Genomic DNA, 6,392 nt, shown 5'->3' with positions numbered 1-6,392 from the left:
TGATTTTTGATAAATCGGTTACCTTTGAAATAACCAACCAGATAGTTGCATGTCACTCTTTTGTTCTTGAAGACCCTCCACCTATGTTTTGATTAACATGTCTTCACTATAAAATCTCCACTTTTAGAGTCCTTAACTGCGTAAATTTTCTAGGGACATCCATTAAACTTGCAAAAGCTTTGATTCTTCCAAGCTCATTCTTTTGAAAAGCTAAATCCACATCTCTAGTGACAGGATACCTAGTGCAAGCCATCCTAAATTGATCAGTATTGTCAAAAATCATTCCAAGCACAAATCCATTCATAGGGTTGTTAGGGTCGTAGACAACCCTTTGACTCTTCATTCTTTTGTATCTTAGCTCCCCATCATTTGCTGATTCCTCCTCAAAGCTCCCTAAATCTAAATTCTCATCACCCTACTACCATTACTGACTTCATCATTTTGATCAATATTATCATCACTTACAAAAGAACTTAGCTCTGATTCACTGAAGTCTAAATCAGAATCATTTTCAACTTCCTGACCAACTGATGTTTCATCACCAGCATTAATATTTATTGATTCGTCATGTTGTCTAGAGCTATAGGTTGCCTCAACATTAACGTGGCTCTAACCACGTCCACACTCATTGATACTTCCATTAAATATACCAGCAGTTCCTTTGTATGTCTCTTTGCTATGAAATCCTCCATTGGTATTTCTACCGCAGTTGGCATTATTTACTAAGTCAAACTCAAAGAAATCAATGTCTATTATATCATCAAAGTCAAATTCAATTATATATGATCTACCACTCTCACTTAATCTATGTATTATGTCACTTGAAACTTTCACTCTCCCACCAACCTTGCTGCCAACCCCAGCTGTCACGTTAACTTCATTACTAGATTCATTAACATATATAGGATTGAACTCCACATTTGAACTACTGGGGGCAAGATTAGATGTATCAATGTAATGTTCCAAAAAACAAATCCAATATGTCATTGACCTTACTCACTTTGATCATGTCATAAATTGCATCATCAATATAAGCTATTCTTAGCCATGTGTTTCCCCTTCAGCAACCAATAAACTCCGCATAACCAATTTGCCTTGTCATGTTTAGTATCCTGTTGTAGTTGAGTTCCCAAAATCATTAACATTGAAATCTTCTATCCCTTCCCTTACATCTGAAATGTGAGGATTACTAACAAACTTTCTCTCATGAAAAAAATCTCACTTTCACACCCACATCCTTTCCCATCCTGTTAGTTACACCAAGAAAAAATGACAATTAAAAATAAAAAATAAAAAATATTAAAAAAAAAAAAAAAAAACAGTTACAGTACTATTCCAAGAGACATGAGGACCATAGAAATGGGTCCTCCATTTTTCAAATTCCACTCTCACCACATGGTCAGCAAATTTTTTATGCCCTATATAGAAACCTTCAAACCCAACATATTTTACACCTCATACCACCCATTCCTTCATATAAACTATGCCCTACAATATTGTCAAATAAGATTATTTTCACATAAGAAGAAGACAAAAACAAATCTAGATCGCATGCCCTAGACCTTGAGAAACAATAAAATAAAAGAACAAAGTAACGAGAAAGGCATATGCCTAACATCACAATACAGAAAAAGCAAGCATACCTTCCACAACATGATTATACAGAATCTAGGTCTAACTTGCAATAAAATTTTGATACAAGCATTATTTTTTGATATAGTTTTTTTTTTTTTTTGAATTTGTCTAGCTATTTGAATAAGTCTAGCCTTGTTTGTAGGGTGGTTAAAACTAACTTGTGAACGTTGGGTATATGCATTCCTATTCTTGGGGAAATTAGTTGTAATTTTTTGCTATTTATTCTGTAATGAAATAAATACAAAGGCATCTTTTCTACTATATTTCGATTCCTATAAGATATTAGAGGTTCTTGCTCCCTCAAACAAGCTTGACAATCCTTAATTCTCAACTTTTCTCCGAAATAGGTAGAGGAAAAACTAATCCCCCATGCATATCTATACCAAAGTGGTATCAAAGCCTGGGAATGGGGCACAAGGTGGAATAGTTGGAGGTGGTTGTGGGCATAATGACATGTTAGGAAGAGATCTTGTAAAAATTGTCAAAAACAGTCAATAAACTCACTGATTAGGTGGAACAAATTGCCATTCGGACCAACGAGCTTGTTGTGAACTCTCCTGCTAGAATGCAAACTCTAGACAGACCTAGAGACTCAACAATAACTCATAGCACACCAATTGTTCGTTCAAATGCTTTTGAGAGTTCAATGTCAGGTTCTTATGTTCCAAAGACCATCAAGATTGATTTTTCTCGGTATGAGGAAAGGGAGATCCAACCATTTGGTTGTGCAAGCCCGGGCAATTCTTTGAATTGCACGGAATGCTTGTTCAAGATTGAGTTGCACTAGCTTCATTTCATTTGGACGATGATGCATACCTATGGTATCAGCTTTTGAAACAGGAACTCGTTTACAACATATAAGTTCAGTACAAGACTACCAAGATAAATTTGAGAAACTATTAACTAAGGTGTGACTGATGGAGCAATCTCAACAAGTAAGTTATTTTGTAAGAGGCCTTTAAGAACCCCTTCGAACTAATGTTAGAGCCAATAAACCAACCACTTTGTCCTTAGCAATTGGGTTAGCAAGGTTATTTAAAGTTAGAGATTTTAGCCAATGCAAGAACATGCAAACTACTCTTTGTACTACACATGTAACATCCCGCATCGAGCGATAGGAAGGACTGAAACAACTTGCCCTGATGGACCTACGTGAACTTCCCAGGGGCTCACCCATCCTTGAGCTTCCCTAGCTCAAGCACGCTTAACCCAGGAGTTCTTTGCTTACATTCAGCGCAAAAGGTATCCAACTGGTGTTATTTCCTTCCTTACTTATTCTCGATATGTATTACCCTTTTCTAGGCTCTTAGGATATTACATTCTCCCCCCCCCTTAAGCACGTGATGTCCTCGCCATGCGACCTTACAACTGGTCTCAGCTCTCCCCCATCTAGTGTCCCCAGTTCAGTAACCCCAGCCTTGGGCTAGTACACGGTCCATAGTCCAGTACCCCCAGCCCTTACCTAGTACACGGTCCGGGTAGGCTCTGATACCACCTGTAACATCCTACATCGAGTGATAGAAAGAATCGGAACAACTTACCTTGATGGACCTATGTAAACTTTCCAGGGGGTCACCCATTACATTCAGCCCAAAAGGTATCCAATTGGTATTTTTCCTTCCTTACTTATTCTCGATATATACTACCCTTTTCTGGACTCTTGGGGTCTTACAACACCAGCATTGCGCATTCAAAATTCAGGAACAATTCCCCTTAAGAGAAAGACCAATGAGGAGTTAAATGAAAGGCATCACAAAGGCTTGTGTTTCAAATGCAACTACAGGTTTAGCCCTGGGCATCTGTGTAATAAGTTGTTCTTAATCCAAGCCCTATTAGAAGACAGCGATGAAGATATTGAGATGGAAGAAGATGGGTCATCTGAGGAACAAATTCCTGATAGGCCAGAGATTTCACTCCATGAGATTGCTGGATTTCAAAATCCCAAAACCATGAGAGTTAAGAGGTTATCTTTCTTACAAACCAATTATGGTGTTGATTGATTCGGGAAGCACTCGCAACTTCATCAATGAACAACAAGAAAAGAAAATTGGCCTTCAACCCTACTTATGTGGAAATCTAGAGGTAATTGTGGCTTCTGGAGAAACATTATCAAGCCCGGGTAAGTGCAAAAACCTTCAATTAATTTTGCAAGGCCATCCTATTTTGGCTGATTTTTATTTATTGCCATTAGAGGGTTGTGATGTTGTTTTAGGAGCATAATGACTATGCACACTTTGAAAAATTGAATGGGATTTCTCTAAATTACTAATGACGTTTGAATTGTATGATAAGATCATTAGATTACGTGGACTGAAAAGTAGTTATGACATGATGGTTAGTGACCAAGAAATTCACAAGCTAAAACTGACGAAAGGAATTTTGCTTGAATTGGTATAAGTGGAAAAGAAAGGACAAGTCCACAAAGAACTTCATCCACAAGTACAGCAGATTCTGGAAAAAATTTAGCAAGGTGCTTGCTGAACCAATAAGGTTACCTCCCAAGCGATCATGTGATCACAAAATACCAATAGAACCTAGGTATGAACCAATTTCAAGGAAGCCATATCGTTATCCTTACTTACCAAAAGGCTAAAATTGAGAAAATGGTTTCGAATATGCTTTCCATGGGCATAATTCCACATAGCAACAATCCTTATTATTCGCCAGTTATATTGGTAAAGAAACAAGAAGATTTGTGGAGGTTGTGTGTTGATTACTGAGCTTTAAATTAGATTACCATCAAAGATATGTATTTGATCCCTATAGGTGATGAGCTCTTAGATGAATTACATGGTGCACCGGTATTTTCCAAGCTTGACTTATGCTTGGGGTATCACCAAATTTGAATAAATCCGAAAAACGTGGAAAAAATAGCATTCATAACTCATCAAGGGCATTAGGAGTTCTTGGTAATGCCTATCAACTTTCCATGCCCTCAAGAATGAGGTATTCTGTGATTACAACAACATATCTAGCATTTATCCTACTATGTGGGGTCGATTACATGAATTCTAGACTTCCATGTATTTCTGTTTTTTTTATCATATCTTCATTTAGGTCCATACACTTCATATCAAAGTTTAATGTCTCTACCAAAGTCTTCTTGGATCTATCTCTATCTCTTTTTTTGACTAATTATTCTATTTCATCAACTCTTCTCACATGAGCGTCTCTTAGTCTCCTTCTCACATGAATAAACCATCTTAGTCTAGTCTCTCTCATCTTCTCCTCGATTGGCATTACTCCTACCTTATTACGAATAACCTCATTTCTAATTTTATCTTTTCTTATATGGCCGCATATCCATCTTAGCATCCTCATTTCTGCTACGCTCGTCTTTTGCTCATGCTGGTATTTGACCGCCCAACATTCTAAGCCATATAATAAGACTGGTCTTATAGCTGTCCTATAGAATTTTTCTTTCAGTTTTAATGAGATTTTACCATCACATAACACCCCCGATGCTCTCCATTTTAGCCAACCTGCCTTAATTCTATGCATGACATCCTCGTGAATTTCTCCATCTTTTTGAATCATTGATCCAAAATATCAAAAATGGTCTTTTCTATGTAAGATTTGGTCTTCCAATTTTATTATAACATCCTTCACTCTTGCATTCTTACTAAATTTACATTCCATATATTCTGTTTTCCTTCTACTTAATTTAAATCCCTTAGATTCTAATTTGTTTCTCCACAACTCAAGCTTAGTGTTCACTCCCTCTTTTGTTTCATCCAGCAACATTATGCCATCTGCAAATAGTATATACCATGACACCTTTGTCTGAATATGTTTAGTGAGTTCATCAATTATTAAAGAAAATAAGTATGGACTTAGTGCAAAACCTTGATGCAGTCCTATTGTAATTTTAAACGATTCAGTATTCCCTCCGCATGTTCTGATCATTGTCTCTGCACCATGATACATGTCCTTAAAAGGTTATATATAGGTTGTTCAAACTCATTTCTTCTCTAAAACCCTCCATAATACTTATCTAGGGACCCTATCATAGGCCTTTTCTAGATCTATAAACATCATATGCAGGTTCTTTTGATGATCTCGATACATTCCCATTAGGCGCCTCAGTTGGTATATAGCTTCCATTGTTAACCTACCAAGCATGAAACCAAACTGATTTTTCGAGACATCTGTTTCTTTTCTAAGCCTCTACTCTATTACTCTCTCCCAAATTTTCATGATATGGCTCATTAACTTAATTCCTCTATAATTTTTATAGTTTTGAACATCTCCTTTGTTCTTGTATATAGGAACCAAAGTACTCTTCCTCTACTTATCTGGCATCTTTTTTTATTTAAGAATAGCGTTAAAATAATTTCATTAGTCAGAAAATGCCTTCTTCTCCCATGCATTTCCATGCTTCTATTAGTATATTATCCGGTCCCACTACCTTATGATTTTTCATCTTTTTTAATGCTTGCCTTTTTTTCATTTGAACTTATGCGTCGATAAAATGTATAGCTCACGTTCTGTGGGACCCCCTTTCCGGATACCCCAATAAAGCCGAAGAACCCAAGCGAGAGCCCGCACGAGGAGTAAAAAAACAAAATAAAAACCACCATAACCTGCCAGACATGCACAACTAGGATCATCCATACTCATACATAAGAGACAACAGCGGAAGCATAATACATCCTAGGCATGCATAAAAAGATAATCGGTCATAGGGTTACATGGCATATAAATGCACATATACAAAATCGTGCCAAGCACTTAAAAGTTAAATGTTTATGGCACAA

This window comes from Diospyros lotus, chromosome 13 (genome assembly GCF_014633365.1).
Source record: "Diospyros lotus cultivar Yz01 chromosome 13, ASM1463336v1, whole genome shotgun sequence".
Classification (NCBI taxonomy): Eukaryota; Viridiplantae; Streptophyta; class Magnoliopsida; order Ericales; family Ebenaceae; genus Diospyros; species Diospyros lotus.
This window is presented reverse-complemented; position numbering follows the sequence as displayed.